The sequence below is a fragment of the Mastigoproctus giganteus genome, chromosome 12 (assembly GCF_048544385.1).
Source record: "Mastigoproctus giganteus isolate SK-2022 chromosome 12, ASM4854438v1, whole genome shotgun sequence".
Taxonomy (NCBI): Eukaryota; Metazoa; Arthropoda; class Arachnida; order Uropygi; family Thelyphonidae; genus Mastigoproctus; species Mastigoproctus giganteus.
This window is the reverse complement of record NC_143586.1, coordinates 99,540,506-99,558,144: the sequence shown is the minus strand read 5'-3', so window position 1 is coordinate 99,558,144 and position 17,639 is coordinate 99,540,506. Positions and strand designations below refer to the sequence as shown.

Below are 17,639 nucleotides of genomic sequence, written 5' to 3'. Positions count from 1 at the left end.
AAAGAAATATCTAGAAATTTCTAGACTTCCGGAAGTTTATCGAAGCTTCTAGAACTCGGATGTTTCCCCAGGAAAGGGAAGGGCCAAGAAAACGGAGGAAGTGGGAGAGAGCAAATGAGAATATAGAGATGATGAAGAACGAACTGCGATTGGATCAGAATAGAAGGGGTGGCTGAAACAAAAGGAGATGCAACAGAAGAGAGTTACAGTGAGAGTTCCAGTTTTTTGGACAATTTGGGCAGTTTTGGAAGTTTTGAGAGTTCCTGTGGGTGTGCCCGAGTGATGTGCGGCCGGAAAGAAATCCCGAGAAGTGCCGGGAGAATCGCTGGAATGTGGTAGTGGAAATTGAAGCAGTTTGCCGCAAAGACAATTCGTTAAGCAAGTTCGGGGAGAAGTCAGCCGCAACGTAGAAATAGGAAGGAGATGCCCAATGAAAGATGGAAACACTTATGCTGGAGCTGAGTGATAAGGATCGAAAAGTCTCGGTATAGAAAGATAAGGAAGAGTTATCCAGTCTGCCTTCTCGATAGAGCAGTAAGGAGAGTCCTGATAATTTTATTATGCACCCCAGTATCGTCGAGCTGACCAGACGCCCAAAGCGGGCCAGAGCAACCCATTTATGGAGAAAAGAGTGAGTTCCTGTAGATGAACAGCAGTTTTTAGCCGATGACTAATTCCAGTAGGAGTCTGATGATTCCCTATATTGATGATGGTGGCCGCCCCTGAGCTGAGAAAAAGGTTGTGTAAAGCGTGATCCCCTAAGTGTTATGTAAGTACCAGATAATAGTTTTAAGCTTGAATTGAGGGAAAGGACTTTAGGAAATGTCTTTATTTAGTTGATAGTAGATTTGGTATTGTTTAGCATAAAAGGAAGGAAAAGGTTCATAAGATATAAGTACTTCATCAAAAGATAAGTTTATTAAGCAAGGAAGATTTAGATGTATGTACTCGAGACTAGTGTGTTTTAAGTTGAGATTATGTTCTATACCAGGCCTTCTTAAACTATGGGTCGCGACCCCATTTGGGGTCGCGTAGCAAAATTCTGGGGTCGCGAGAGATTTTAATGTCAAATATTTAAATACACGATTTTATAACATCTAGATGTGTATTTGTGCAGAGTCACACTCACACACCTGCACACAAACAAACCCCCGTGGAGGCAGACCAGGTATCCACTTGAACTATATTCAAGTGGATACCTGGTCTGCCTCCACGGGGCGAAAGTGGGGCAACGTCGGGCCTCAGTAGAGGTCTGGCGGCTAAATGACCAGATGAACAACGGTACAAGGCATCACACATATACAAAGTCCATACACTTTTAAATCTCTGGCTTTTCCAGTAAACTGGTTCACATACAATGTAACCTACGCGGAGATGGGGGAACCCCCTGGTGCCGCTTTACCCTAAACACACTTTACAAAAACAAAGGGAGGAATGCGCGCGCACACGTGCAGCGAGACTATGATTCAATAACACTGACTGTAATGTGAACTAGTGTAGTATTGACGCTCTTCTAGTGTAGTCAATTGTCAGTGTTCCGCCGTAACGAGATTTTAGTTTTTTTTTTTATTTATTCGGTAATTAATAAATCAATTATTATATGCAATATGTTATTTTTATATATTTATTGTATTTTAGGATCAAAATAATTTTTGGCCATGGATAAATGGCTGAACTTAAATAAGAATAGCAATGACGCAGATAATAATGCTACAAACTCTTCTCAGGTAGGACAAAATATTGAAAAACAGGCATCTTATGTGCGAAAAAGAAAATATGATGAGTCTTTTCTTCAATTTGGCTTTACATTTCAAAATTGTAAGTTTGTTTGATCTGCAATGAATTATTGGCTCCGGAGAGTATGAAACCATCAAAATTAAAAAGACATCTTGAATCAAAGCATGTTTCGTATGTCAATAAGCCAAAAGATATTTTGAAAGACTGTATAAATCTTTAAATAAAGAAAAAAAATCCTTTGAAAAATTTATAACCGTTAGTGAAAAATGTTTACTAGCGTCATATGAAGTTTCATACTGTATTGCTAAAAATAAAAAGCCGTTCACCATTGGAGAAGATCTTGTATTACCTGCTGCTATTAAAATGGTAGAAATACTACATGGAAGTAAATATGGCGATGATATTCGAAAAATTCCTTTGTCGAACGACACTGTCTCGAATAGAATTTCTGATATTAACAAGGACCAATTAGTGCAACTTATTACAAGAATTAAAGAAAGCCCAAAATTTTCAATTCAGTTGGACGAAACAACTGATATTACTAAATTGGCTCAGTTGTTAGTATATGTCAGGTACGTTTATAAAGAAAGCGTGGAGGAAGAATTGTTATTTTGTCGTCCTATGGAAGACCATACTACAGGGAAAGACATATATTGTAAAGTTGACGAATTTTTAAAAACTGAAGGTTTAGAATGGAAAAATTGCTGTGGAATATGCACAGATGGTGCAAGACGATGACCGGCAAAAATTTTGGTTTTAAATCATTTTTTCAAGCTGCTCATTATGATCATATAACTTTTACTCACTGCCTTATTCACCGAGAGGCCCTTGCAGCAAAAAAATTAGCACCAGAATTGAACGATGTGCTTCAGGATGCTAAGATTATAAATTTTATTAAGAGCCATGCCCTTAACAGCCGCTTATTTTCAAATCTCTGTAAGGATACGGATTCCAACTACACAACTTTATTATTACATGCAGAAGTAAGATGGTTGTCAAGAGGTCAAAGTTTAAGAAGATTATTGCTATTAAAGGACAAGATCGAAATATTTTTAACCCAACGAAAATGTGAACTTGCTGCTTTTTTTCAAAATGACTTATGGCTATCCAAGCTGTGTTATTTGTCAGATATTTTTGCGAAATTAAACGATCTCAACTTGTCTCTCCAAGGAAAAAATTGCGATATATTTACTTCGAATGATAAAATTGAAAGTTTTATCAAAAAGATCAACATTTGGAAAAGTAGGGTAGAAAAAAATTCGTTCGAAATGTTTTCCAGTGTCGACAATTTTATAATCGTTTTATAAAATTCATTGTAAAACTTTTATTGCGAAAATTATTGTAGATCACTTAAAAGCGCTAGAAACACAGTTCCGTACATATTTTATATTAAATATTGATTTCCAAAAAATAGTTTGGATTCAAAAGCCGTTTTGGATTGGCTTAAGTGAGATTGATCACCTGCCACTTAAAGCTCAAGAGGAATTTGCTGAGCTTTCGAGTGACTCAAACTTAAAACTACAATTTCAAAAAGTCCTTGACTGAATTCTGGATCGGAACTAGAACTGAATTTCCCACAATCGCTGATATGGCGTTAAATGTACTTCTGCCATTCAACACTACATATTTATGTGAAGTTACTTTCTCAGCTTTAACACATATTAAATTCCAGTATCGTTCAGCGCTAAAAAATGTTGAAGAGGTCTTACGTCCAGCAGTGTCAAACATTCCACCAAGATTTAATTTGTTATGCAATAAAAAACAGGCACATCCATCTCATTAATTTTTTTACTTTAATTTTAATTTAATACTTCAAACTCAACGACTGCTTTCGAATATATTCGAGCGAACTAAGACGGTCAGAATCCCCTTTTATTTATGTTATTGCAAAAAATGCAATTTTGATGAAAAATAGGGCATATAATTTTTGTAACTATAATAAATACAATTTTACAATTTTTTGTGCAATTTTTAATTTTAGATTTTTGTATGTTTCAAAACGAATTCTAAAACTATATATTTTCATATGTATATTGTTACCTAATAAATAAATCATCAAAAAATATTAATTTATCTTTCTTTTATATTTATATGGGGTCGCCAAGAAACTCGCAATCATAAATGGGGTCGTGAATGAAAAAAGTTTAAGAAGCCCTGTTCTATACACATGTAATTATTTTGGAAGGGATAATTATAGAAAGATTATAGTGGGGATTTATAAACGTAGGAAAATACACATATAGGTGTTATGCTCACTGCTGTAATCCCTGTTGGGAAGTTTAAATTGTTAGAAGACAAGAGAATGTTATGAGATGTAACCTAAACCAGAAGGAAAAAAGGCAGAAAGACACGAAGAGACATAATGCTATTAATTAACATAATCCCCAAACGATGATGTATGATTATTCTTTTAATGTATATACTGTGAATAAACAATATTGTATGTTTATCAAGTGTAGTACGAGTCATTCTGAATACTCAGCCAGTCCAGAGGAGACATACACGAACTTCTATTCCCCCAGAATCTGTGATCTTCTGTGCAATATACAAGTCAGGTGTTAATGTGGGAGGGTGTAAATTAGGGGGAAAATAAACGGGGAAATACAAAGTTAAGAGAGGTGGGTCTGAAAGTTCAAAGAGATTTATTAATAACAGGAATTATAATTAATAAAATTATAATTAATTATAATAAATAACATATAATAATAATATAACATCTATCCCCCCAGAATCTGAAATTTTTTCCCACCCCCCACACGTGAAACCGGTGATGTGAAGAGAAGACCTGGATAAGGCCGTAAGAGAGCGACTACGCCTTCCCAAGATCGATATTTGAAACGGCTATGCCTTCGTAATCGCAATGCTAGTACCTCTCGTCTAAAACTGGACTTTGAAACAAGTACACGAACTATCCAAAGACGGCTTTCGGAATGTGGTCTGCATGCCTATCAGCTCAAGAAGTCTTTGTTGATCCAACAAATGAGGAAGAAGCGACTTGCTTGGGCTAAAACGAATTTTCATGAACAAAAGAACAATGGGACATCGTCATCTTTTCTGAAAAATTGAAATTCAACCTGCATGGCTCGGACGGGAAGCGATATGTCAGAAGACGAAAATCAGAAGTATACCATCCTGACTGCATGACACCGACTGTAAAGTTCCTCGCCGGTCATATGGTCTGGGGATGCATAACAAGCAAAGGGGTGGGGAGAATAACGTTTATTATAGGAACGGTGAATACAGAAACCTACACTGCTATCTTAGATGAGTGCCTGAACCCCGTTATTATTAAGGATCACCACACAGACGTCCAAATCTGCATTTTTCAACAGGACTCAGCACCTTACCACACTGCAAAATTGGTAAGTTTTATGCTATTCAGATTTAATGATGAGTTTGTCTTCTTGTCTCACAAGGCTTAAAACTTACTTACACCCATGTTTTCCCTCGTTTTTCTCCCTTAAGGTGCAGTCATACCTAAGAAATGCTGGCATTACAGTGTTGGACTGGCCTGGCAACAGTCCACATTTGAATCCTATTGAAAATTGCTGGTACTCAGAAGAAGCCAACAAGCAAGAGTCAGCTGCAGGAGAATATTGTTAGGGTGCGGTACCACGAAATTGGGCAAACAGGTCGTTGCAAGGCTGTAACTGCAGCTCGAGAAGGAAAAACAAAATATTGAGGACTTATTTTACGGATTTACAGTATATAATACTATTACGTTAACTTGTCATTTAAATTTGTACACGTAAATGCAATAAAATGTATGTTTGGTTGTCATGATTGCCATTTGCATGATTTCTCATATTTCCATTATTACGCATTTAACCCTTTGGGAAGATATTTATAGCAATTAGGTATATCAGGTGGAGTCTTTATTGGCTTTCATTCACAGAGATATATATCCCATCTAACAAATGCATTTCGAATATTTCTGCAACCCACAATGCAGCGCAAAACACATTACTTGCAAAATTCACAAATGATGCAGCCTTTTTTGTCCACCACTATATATAAATTGGGCAATCGTGAAAAAAGTACGATTAGTTTATGTTCAATCATCTGTTACATGCCATGTTTTGTTCTATTCAATAAAATGTTTTTAATGCACACGCGTACAACGGTAGGTGCATATAGCGAGTGAATAAAACAATTCAATACCGTCCTTGTCGTTTATAATTTTTTAAAATGAATATGTATTAATATTGCATATCTTTATCATGAGGCATGAAGTAATCAAAAAATGGTAGCCTGAAATTAATTTGGTCCAACAGGCCTACACATCTCTCTCTCTCTGTAACAACATTAAACTCTATGCGAATCGGATATTTATAACGTCTAATTAGGTAATCAATTAGACTTGGATAGTAAAGGTGAAAAAAAAAAGTTAAACAGAAAAAATTTAAATTAATTTTAAATTCGTTTTGGTCTTGTTTTCTCTTGTAAAGGGTGTTTATCGTTGTCAGAAGACAACGATAAATGAACTTTATAGCATCGCTGACACCGTACGCTAACGTGGATGAATATATCGTCCATGGTACAGAGTAAGCTGATTACTAAACGAGACCGATACCTGATACTTGTAACACTCGATGTGAGCACTAACTGCTGTTAGTGTTTGTTGCCAGTTGGTATCCACCTCATTCAAAAGAATGAGCAGGCACCACCAAGAGCGATTACGCAGAATAAAGTTGCTGATGGCATAAAATGACATGAGTGTTTACATTTAAAACTATCTATGGCAATATCCTTTTGGATTCTTATATCACAAAATTCAATTCTTACATGCAATTTGATACACAACACGCACTCAATCAAGGATGGGGGCATCGTTCATAGGAAGAAAAGAACATAATGTAGCTAGTAACCCTTTTGGTAATTATACTGTATACATGTTAGACATCATGGTGAGCAAGTGGCTGAATATAACTACTGTATTTTCCCTTTACATTTAGTTCTGCTTGTATAAGGTAAAGGGCAGCTCAGCTTTTATCAAGCCGGTCCTGTTTTCAGAATCTCACTATGCATTTTTTATGCCAAGGTTTAAAAGTTTCATAACCGATTGTACCCCTGTTAAAATGATTAGCTGTGATCTCCTCTGACTACGTGATCGGGCCGGATACAAACATTATACTGTATATATATGATAAATATGCAATTAAATTACTGAAAATTACATTACGCCCCATCGAGACGGGGCGTAATGGTCAGTCTATTTTTGGTTTGTTTTATTGTAATGGTTTACATCTGTGTTGGTGATATTTCACATAAATTTGGACCTGGTGCCCGTCAGAGGGAGGCGCGGTTAAATTTCTATTTAATTGGCTTTCAAAATTCAATGAATTATTATTCTTACATTTAGATTTTCTAAATTATTTTAGAAAGTTTCTGCTGCAATATTTTTACTCTTGTTACACCTCTCTTCCCTCCCTGTTTGGTTTGATTTAATTTAGGTTTAATTTCGATTATTTTCGCTCTTGTCTTTCCATACTGCTGGCATTATTTTATTTATTTTTAACTCTCATTCTAATTTATTTGTATGGTTATATTTCAAGCATCATGTAGAGGAATATGCTTTTTGCTGCCTCTGATGTATGCTGTACTTTTTATTTTATTTTTATTATGAAAAATTCCGTTTCCAACTATTTTAAATGTTATTCAAATATACATATTGATAGAGATGTCCATATATATAGATATTTCTCCCATAATCGAGGAAAGTCTGGTACGTGGGCCTGTAAAACGGGCTACTTTAATGCAGTCCATGTGCTGCATTAAAGCAGCTCGTTGCCTGCAATACTCTTGATTTGGTTATCAGAAACGATTTTTCATGTATTAAGAACCTGTAGGTAAAAAACCCTCCGAGTGGCAGTGATCAATGTGCTACAGAGGTCTGCACGGGACTTTTTTTTTTTTTTTTTTACCCAGCCCGGTCCGGAGTCCAGATGACCCGACCCAAGCCGGAATTTGTTTTTCAAATTAATTACCCAAATCCGACCCGATTTTTATCCCAGCCCGACTGAAACTTTTTATATACATTGGTGTTCAAATAAAGTGCATCACCTAGGAATTTCACATTTCTAACCCTTTTTCGCGATAGTATGTTACATTAATGACTAGCATCAAAAACAGAAATATAAACAAAAGATATTTATTAATAATTATGGCAAACTAAGTAATATTTGACAGGTGCTCTCAAAATATTCCAAAATGAGCACAGTTTTGGTAAACACAACAATTATAGTTGAAATGTTATCAGAAGTCCTCAATTTGCTTCAGTTTATCATTTTAAATGGAAAACAAAATGAAAAGTTCACCAGACGCAAACTAGTATTTAGTTGAACCGCCTATGGCCCTGATGACAGCAGCACACCGTCGAGGCAATGACAAGATCAATTTCTGAAGATAATCAACTGATAGTGGTTCCAAACACGAATTATGGCTTCCTGAAGTTCATGAAGGTTATCTGGTTTCTTTCTGGCAATTTTAGGTTCCACACGATGCCAACAGTTCTCTATGGGATTCAGATCCAGGCTGTTTAATGGCCAGCTAAGAGTTGCAAAGGACCGTTCTTCCAACCATTTTTTTTACCTGTAACAAATGTAAACACATTACTGTCGAACCTCTAATGCAGAAATGAAGCTAAAGTAACTACAGACTTACACTTTTCGCCTGATGACAAGGAGCAGAGTCGTCCCGAAAGATGCAGTTACTTGGCAGGTTGAAATGGTCTCTAATGGTTGGCAGCAATTTGCCTTCCAATAGAGCCAGGTATCCATTAGCATTTACGGAACATTTTATAAACTGCAGGTGGCCTACTCCGCGATACGAAATGCACCCCCATATAATTTGGCTGGTATGGAATTTCACTGTAGACATCATACAGTCTGGATAGTATTCTTCACCACGTCTATGGCGAATGGTTTGTCTCCCATCAGAGCCATGGGGATTGAATTTCTTCTCATCCGAGAAAATAACTTCCAATGGTCGGAGGTCCATTTGACATGCTCCTTACACCTAATAACTCTGGCATTTTTCATTTTCTGTGCGAGGAGAAGCTTCTTCTTAGGAGGAAGGGCTACAAGTCCATTTTTGAAGTAGCGTCTTCTGACTGTTACTGCACTTGCTACCACTCCTGCATGTTCTTCACATTCTCTTTTCAGCTCAGACGAAGAAGTTTTACGGTTTTTAAGGAATTAGCGCTTCTAAACGCGGTGGTCCTGTTTTGACGTAGAGACTCGTTTGGGTCCGGTTCCTTTTTTCCTATCAGCAGAACCAGTATTTTTGAATTTGGAAAGAAATCTACTCACCGTCGAATGATTACAAGACACTCTATAAGCAATATGACGAAGAACATCCTTCCTCGCGTAAAGCAACAATAGCACTCTTTCTATGTGGCGTCAACTGCACGAAACTCGCCATCCTGACACAAGCAAGGAATGACTGCAACTCTTGCAAAGCGCGCTTATACAGGGTGATTCACTACCAGTGCAACAAACTTGCAGGAGGAGTAGGGGGCACAAAGATAAATCGGAATCACATAGCATTGCAGGGTCCGAAATGCCTTCGTCATGCGGTAGAGGACGTTGAACGGGAGGTCGTGTGAACAGCGATCCCGCTGGAAGTCAGCATTTGCGAATCGTTTCTGTTGAAGAAACCAAGTAGCAAAAGTCCTCAGGAGTGGATAATCCGCAGGCTCCAATGATTGGACGCGTTGCAGATGGTATGAACTGATTTGGTTTGTTAACAGTATCCTCCATATAGTGGATTGGGAAATACCCAATTGTTGGCCTATCGCTCGAGTACTCGTACTCGGATTGCCTTCAGCAAGACGTAGGACATTCTCCTCATTGTCTGTCGTCCTCGTCGTTAGCTCTCGATTCGTGGTACCTCTCGTGAAACAACCAGTCTCACGTAACCTTCTGTGCACACGTGCAAAAGTCGTATGATGAGGAGCACGCCTGTGCGGGAAACGTTCCTGGTAAAAGCGCAGAGCGGCGCGCCCGTTACAGTCCGCAGCTCCATACACGAGGTGAATGTCGGCCAGCTCAACGTTTGAATACTCGTCCATCCTACTGCCTCGGAAACCGGTTCGCAAATGCTGAGTTCCAGCGGGATCGCTGTTCACGCGACCTCCCGTTCAGCGTCCTCTACCGCATGACGAAGGCATTTCGGACCCTGCAATGCTATGTGATTCCGATTCGTCTTTGTGCCCCTACACCTCCTGCAAGTTTGTCGCACTGGCAGTGAATCACCCTGTATAGCTGAAAGTAACAGCTGATGTAATATTAAGTCATCACCTACACATGTCAATCTGATCTGATACAATCTGTAAGAAATATTGCCCTATACTCACGTTATTCGGATGATAATTGCAATTTTAAGGGGTTATGCACTTTTTTTTGAACCCCAGTGTAAATAAAATCGCTAGCATTAGTTTCTGAAGTTTCATAATAATAAAAAAAGTGAACTTTCAGATTCAAAATTCAATAATTACATAACAATTATCAAAATAATTATCAGCATTAATTATAAAAAGAAGAAAATGTAATAAATTTTCAATTTAGCATATTTAATAATTCAAAAACGAATATCGATTATCCACCTCTACCAGGCACTTTCTCTTCACACGCTTCTTATTGCAAACTGTTGTGCAGAAATAAAATAGTCAACACTGCCGCTACTTTTATTGGTTTGACGCCTTGCACTGCTAATCCGGGAAAATTTCTTTCAGGGCTTGCAGTGCTCCACGAAAGAGTACAAAATTCAGTGAATTTTGAAGACGTTGACGAAGTGTGCGACTTATTGTCCAATTAAAAGCGTCAACACACAAATAATACACATTTAAAAAATATATATATATGTAAGAAATAGCCCGAAATGTTTGAAATAACAATTCATTACGATTATTTTATTTGTATCCGACCCGAGCATCATTCGTGTTAATCGGCCCGGTCCAAATTCCGAGGATCAGGTCCATGCGGACCTCCACAGTTTGCTAATGTGGGTTTTACTAAAAGACATATTTACCGTCAAGGGTAAAAGGAAGGACTATTGCTTTCGTAAGAGTAACTACAGTGGTCTTAGAGTGTTTTTAAATTCTATACAGCGGGACCGTCTGATGATATTACCAACAAGATATTCTACACTGAAAGCATTTGGAACTCAATTAAATCTCATGGCGTTTGCAGCACATCAGCAGCAAAACGTTTCCTGATTTGCTAATGTCTGCCTTCTACACCAACATGTTTGAAGGGGCAACGAAATAATGCAATATTCTCTATCTAGTTGTTGGCATTTATTAGCATAGGTACATGATGCAAGAAAGCAAGCTTATTTTTGGATCAGCAAAAAAAAAAAAAAAAACTTCGAATTTTACCCATCCACCCGCTCCAAATGTTTGTCTAGTTCTGCCTTGAATATATTTTAGCTATCAACTTCTACGACAGATGGGAGTTTGTTCCAGCAATCAACCACCCGCTAGTTAAAGGCACATCTACTTCCGCACATCTATCCTACAACTGTCTTTCCCCAATCTGAATCATAATCGCCACTCTCAGGCGATTATTCTGAGCAAGAGGAAGAATCCCATCAGCATTGAGCATGTTCAAACCATTCAAGGCTTTATACACCTCAATCATATCAACTTGCAGGCTGATGTGATGTAATTATGAAGAATGGCTTAAGTCTTGCAAATCACAGTGTCTGGTGCTAATCACCAGACACCATGATTTGCAATACTTAATTCAATACTCTTATGAAGAATTAAGCCATTCTTCATAAGAGCAACCCTTTGTTACATTCGCTAATCTTGTTGCCCTTCTCTATACTCGTTCGAGGCAGGTCAACATCCTTCTTAAAATGAGGCCTCCAGACCTGTGTACAATACTCAAGGTGTGGCCTGACCACTGCCTTACAAAAAGGGGACAATCACCTCCTTATCCCTGCTAGAAAAATTCCTGTATATCATTGACAAGACACCATGCTTGCAGACTGTCTGCACTGCTCAGAAAACTTCATATCTGCCTGCACAATTACCCGCAGGTACTTTTCGTTCTCTACAATTGTCAGTGTAGTAACTCAGTACATTGTCAGTGTAGTATCAACCTCACAGTTGATACGTTACTCTGAGGTTACTGCTTCTTATATGCAGTACGTTACATTTGTCAATGTTACACTTAAGTTGCCACCTCTCAGCCCATCTGCTCAACTTTTCTAGATCTTGTTGCAGCAGCGTACAGTCATTAGTGTCATTAACAACCCAGCCGACTTTCGTATCGTCTGCAAACCTGGTCATTAAGCCTAATATACCATCATAAATATATCATTAATAAATACAGAAAACAACAATGGACACAACACTGAACCCTGGGGTACTCCACTAATAACATGTGGAATACCCCACTAATAACATTAGTATACAAAGAGCAGTGTTCATTGATTACCACTAGCTGTCTTCTCCCATTCAACCGGCCCTTTATCCATAGCAGATATTTACTTCCAATGCCACAATGCTCCAATTTGTGCAGAAGTCTTCCATGTATAACAGTATCAAAAGCCTTTCTAAGATCCAAATATATGATATCAAAATTATTCTTTGCATCTAGTTCCTTTGTGACCACATTATAGTATCCAATCAAATCGGTCAGACAAGACTTCCCCCTTAACAAACCCATGCTGTGTCCAAGCTATAACTGAAGTCTTGTCTAGATTATCCTGCAGTGCTTTTTTAACCAGTTCCTCCATTAATTTCCCTGGAACAGAAGTTAAACTAACAGGTCTGTAGTTACTTGTGTCACCGTTTGATCCTCCTTTGTGAATTGGAGTCACATTTGCACATCTCCAGTCCATGGCACCTCCCCTGAGTCCAAGGAAGCTCTCATAATTATGATTAAGTGTTTGTTTACATCCTTTACTGCCTCCTTTAATATAACTGGATAGATCCCACTACCCCAGGTGCCTTTCTTATGTTTATCTTCGACAATTTCTCCTCCACTTTCCTCGCAGTTATTAAAAAATCAATAAGCTCACTGCCAGAGTTTAATTCACCTCTGGTGTTCCCCTCCCTGAATAACTCCTCATGTATGAATGTTGATGCAGAATACTCATTTAGTTGTTTAGCTACCTGAACAGGATCAGCAACAATTAAACCATCGATATAAAGTGTACAAATCTGATTCATTCCCTTCTTCTAGAGTTTACATAAGTACAGAACTCTTTCCTGTTTTTCTTTGCATCCTTTGCCAAAGATTTCTCGTAATCTGCCTTTGCCTGCCTAACCTCCTTTGTGACTTGGTTACAGACCAGCTTATATCTATCATAGGCTTCTGTGTCACCCGTTAATTTATGCAGTATGTATTCCATGCATATTTCTTCTCTGCCACATGTCTCACTAGTTCATCTGACATACATTTAGGCCTAAACCTTGACCAATATTTCTTAGTTGGTGTGAAAAGCCTAGTTGCTTTGAATATTAATTCTTTGAATGCTTCCCATTTGGAATTTGCTGCTGGTAACATCATCAGGTGGTCCCCACCGTATAGAATTTAAATACTGTCTCAGACCACCGTATTCACCTTTACGAAAGCAAAAACCCTTCACTTTACCCCGGATGGTAGTTACCTCTTTGGGTAAATACCACTTCAGCACACTGTGATCACTGCCACCTAGTGGTTCATTTACCTGCAGATTCTTCATGCATGAAGAATCACTACTCATAATCAGATCAAGAGTATTACTCCCTCTAGTTGCCTCCCGGCCGACCGGGCTAGCCGAGTGGGTAAAGTACCTACCCGGCAACCCAAAGGTCGCGGGTTCGATTCCCGCCTCGGGCTTGGATCAAAGTACTGCAAAAACCTTGGGAGGTGCAATATGGCCACAGAAGCCGATGCGCCAACAACTACAAAAAAAAAAAAAAAAAAAAAAGTTGCCTCCCGAACATGCTAATGTAGAAAACAATCATCCAATAAATCCACAAAAGCCTTGCTAGTGTGCGAGTGACCAACCCACAAATTCCAGTCAATATCTGGGAAATTAAAATCCCCCATTATACGACTCTCTGATTTACTGGTCCACTCTATTTCCCTGTACAGTTTCTTATTATACTCATTAGTCATTAGGCCTATAGCACACTCCTACTCTCAATTTTGATCTCCCAATGCTTATGTCACACCAAACTGACTCAACACTGCAATGTCCAGCGATGTCAACTGGCTTCACTTCCTTGGATTTATGTGTTTCTTAACTAGTAGCATAACCCCTCCTCCCTTCCTATCCTGTCTATCCTTTCTGCACACACTGTACTCCCCAAATTCCAGTTCTGCATTCCTTATATCTGTGTGACACGACGTCTCTGATATCCCAAGAATATCCACCTTTGTTGTTTTGAGCAATACCTCAAATTCATCAAATTTACTTACCAAACTCCTAGCATCGGTGTACACGCAAGTATACATGCACCTGTTCCTATTCTTAGCTACGCTAACACAAACCATGTGTTTACTTGAACAGCAATGACTCCGAGCAGTCTCTAAAATACCCTGCATCTTGTTTTCCAGGCTGCTGCTCATTCCAATAGAAGCGGTGCAAGAATCACTTTCACCTCTGGCAGTGGCTACTGTTAATCTATTAGTCCTTGTAGACCCCCAAGCTAGCAGTTTTGCGACCCACCTAACACTGCCTCGATAGCATCAGCAAATATTCTTGCACCCTTTCTATTTAAGTGTATCCAATCCATGTAGAAGCAGTCTCTCCTGTTAACAAGTACAGACTAGGCTGAAAAAAATTCTACCCCTTGAGCTTTGCACAATCTTTCCAGGGCCGAATTGATCGACAAGGCTCTCATCATATACTCCCTCATGTCTGGGCAGAATTGCAGACACTTTCAAATTCAACCCTAATTCATGGCTTTTTTTCAACAGTGACCTGTACTTGTTAAGTAATTCCACCAGTCTCCTACTCTTTTAACCTCCATGCCAGGGAAAATAACACTTGCCAACATGATTTTTACCTCCACAAATATATAAGCTATTTCCAGTTAATTTTTATACATAGGTTTCAAAAATAATTCTTAAAATTTCATATCATCACAACAGATGTCACAATCTGACATATATCATCACGTCGCAAGCTGTATAAGCTTGCTTTCTTGCATCATATGCCTGTACTAATGCTAATATCCAAGTTTTTGTGTTTACCCATAATACATATATCTTACTACATCTAGGGAAGTAAACATTTCACTGATCTTAATGCAAATGATATGTGCATGTGCTCATGCAAATATTATAAAGATGGCAGTAATGTTGGGAGGGTTAATATATTCAACTTAGTATGTCTGCTTCCCACCTCTTGTCTTTCAGGAAAGGCAGTTGTAGTGAGAGTACATGTAGTTTACCTGCCTATCTATTGCATATTGTTTATTCTTCTGTGTTCTGCTCAGCATTGTATTGGTGAAACGTTTAAGCAGAAGCAAAAGATTAAATATTTTTTCATTCAAAAAAGTGTCTAAATCATCCTGACAATTTCTGCTTTGTGTGTGTGTGTGTGTGTGTGTGCGCGCGCGGTTTGCAACAAAAACACAGAGGGAAAAAACCAAGGGTATTACTGAAGTGCATATTCCCTATACTTTGATTGTAAGATTGCCGATCAGGAAAAACCTCGGGCTACACATGTGTTGAATTACATGCACCACAAATCTGAGGATGCAACTAACGTGGGAAAATTAAAAGTATGCATTTTGCTGTTCCAATGGTGTGGCAAGCACCACACAACTACGGCGATGATTGCTATTTCTGCATGACAAAAATATCAGGGATGTTCAGAAAAAAGACAATCATAACACCAGATATCCTAACATATCATCTGCAATAAGACCTGTCAATACTAGATCTCCCAAACTCTTGGGATAACGGAAGCATAATTACAAAGGTTTCTTGTGTTGCATATGTTGCTAGTTCAACAGATTTGGGCTACCAACCTGAAAAATTATAACATGCCACATGTAATTAAGCAATAAAAGTTGATTGATATAGTTTGTGAGTTAAATTTATCTAAAGAGCAAGCATAACTCCTTAGTTCTAGGTTACGACAATAGAAGTAACATGAAGCATAAATTAAAATTAATGTGTTTTTGATATTAAAATTAATATCAAAAACACCGCAAAGTATTTTCAAAATAATTTGTTATGGAAGACTTTACATGTGTTCCTGTAAAGATGTCATTGGTCTTCTGAACAAACTGTGCATTAAATACAATCCTAATGAAAGGTGTATATTTATTGATGCATCAGAATTAATTTTAAAATGCTGTTTTGCTGCACAATGGAAATGCATTCCCATCAGTTCCATTACACTGTGCAAAAGTGGGAAAAGAGGAAAGAAATTTTTAATAGGCAGAAGTAATATAAAATATGTTCCACTGGTTGAACCAAAAACGGTTCTTCACTTTTTGCATATAAAGCTTGGATTAATGAAGAATTTAGCATTTAGCATTAGTAGAGGCATATGATGCAAGAAAGCAAGCTTATTCAGCATCAGCCAATAAAAAAAACAAAAAAAAAAAAACACACACCACTCCCATTTCACCCCTCCGTTCGTTCGAAATACCTGTCCAGTTGAACTTTAAATTTGTTTAGGCTATCAACTTCAACAACAAGTGATGGAAGTCGGTTCCACCAACCAACCACCCGCTGGCCAAAGGCAAATTTCCGCACATCTATCCGACATCCGTCCTTCCTCAATTTGAATTTATGCCCTCTGAGCTGATTATTTTGAGCAAGATGAAGAATCCCATTGGCATTGAGCATGCTCAAACCATTCAAAGCCTTATACACCTCTATCAGATCACCTCGCCGGTGCCTAGTCTCCAGATTCTGTAATTTGCAAAACTTAAGCCTTTCTTCGTAAGAGCACCCCTCTGTTCCATTCACTAATCTTGTTGCCCTTCTCTGTACTTGTTCCACCAGCTCTACATCCTTCTTGAAATGAGGCCTCCAGACCTATATACAGTACTCAAGGTGTGGCCTGACCATTGCCTTATACAAGGCAATAATCACCTCCTTATCCCTGCTAGAAAAATTCCTGTATATCATTGACAAGACACCATGAGCTACTCTTGCAGCTCATCTGCACTGCTCAGAGAACTTCATATCTGCCTGCACAATTCAACCCCAGGTCCTTTTCATTCTCCACCACTGTCAGTGTAGTACCGCAGAGTTGATACGTTGCTCTGGGGTTACTGTTTCCCATATGTAGTACTTTACATTTGTCAATGTTAAACTTCATTTGCCACCTCTCAGCCCATCTGTTCAACCTTTCCAGATCCTGTTGCAGCAGCATAGCGTCAGTAGTGTCCTTAACAACCCTGCCAACCTTTGTATCATCTGCAAACTTGGACATTAAACTTGATATCCCATCATCAATATCATTCATAAACACCGAAAACAACAACGGACCCAACACTGAACCCCGAGGAACTCCACTAATAATATTAGTCCACGTTGAGCAGTGTCCATTGATTACCACTCTCTGTCTTCTGCCACTCAACCATCCCCTTATCCATAGCAGCAATTTGCCTCCAATGCCACACTGCTCCAATTTGTGCAGCAGTCTTCCATGTGCAACAGTATCAAAAGCCTTTCTAAGATCCAAATATATAATATCAAAGTTGTTCCCTGCATCCAGTTCGTTTGTGACTACATCATAGTATCCAAACAAATTGGTCAGGCAAGACCTGCCCTTAACAAAACCATGCTGCGTCTGAGCTATAACTGAAGTCTTGTCTTGATGATCCTGCAGTGCTTCTTTAACCAGTTCCTCCATTAATTTCCCTGGAATAGAAGTTAAACTAACAGGTCTGTACTTACTTGTGTCGCCCTTTGATCCTCCTTTGTGAATTGGGG

At 38.4% G+C, this 17,639-nt stretch overlaps 1 protein-coding gene across 3 annotated transcripts in view; it reads right to left on the bottom strand.

The window, feature by feature from the left end:
- LOC150077296 (uncharacterized) overlaps nt 1-17,639 on the bottom strand; it is a 702,167-nt gene that overhangs the window by 625,579 nt on the left and 58,949 nt on the right. The window lies entirely within an intron of this gene.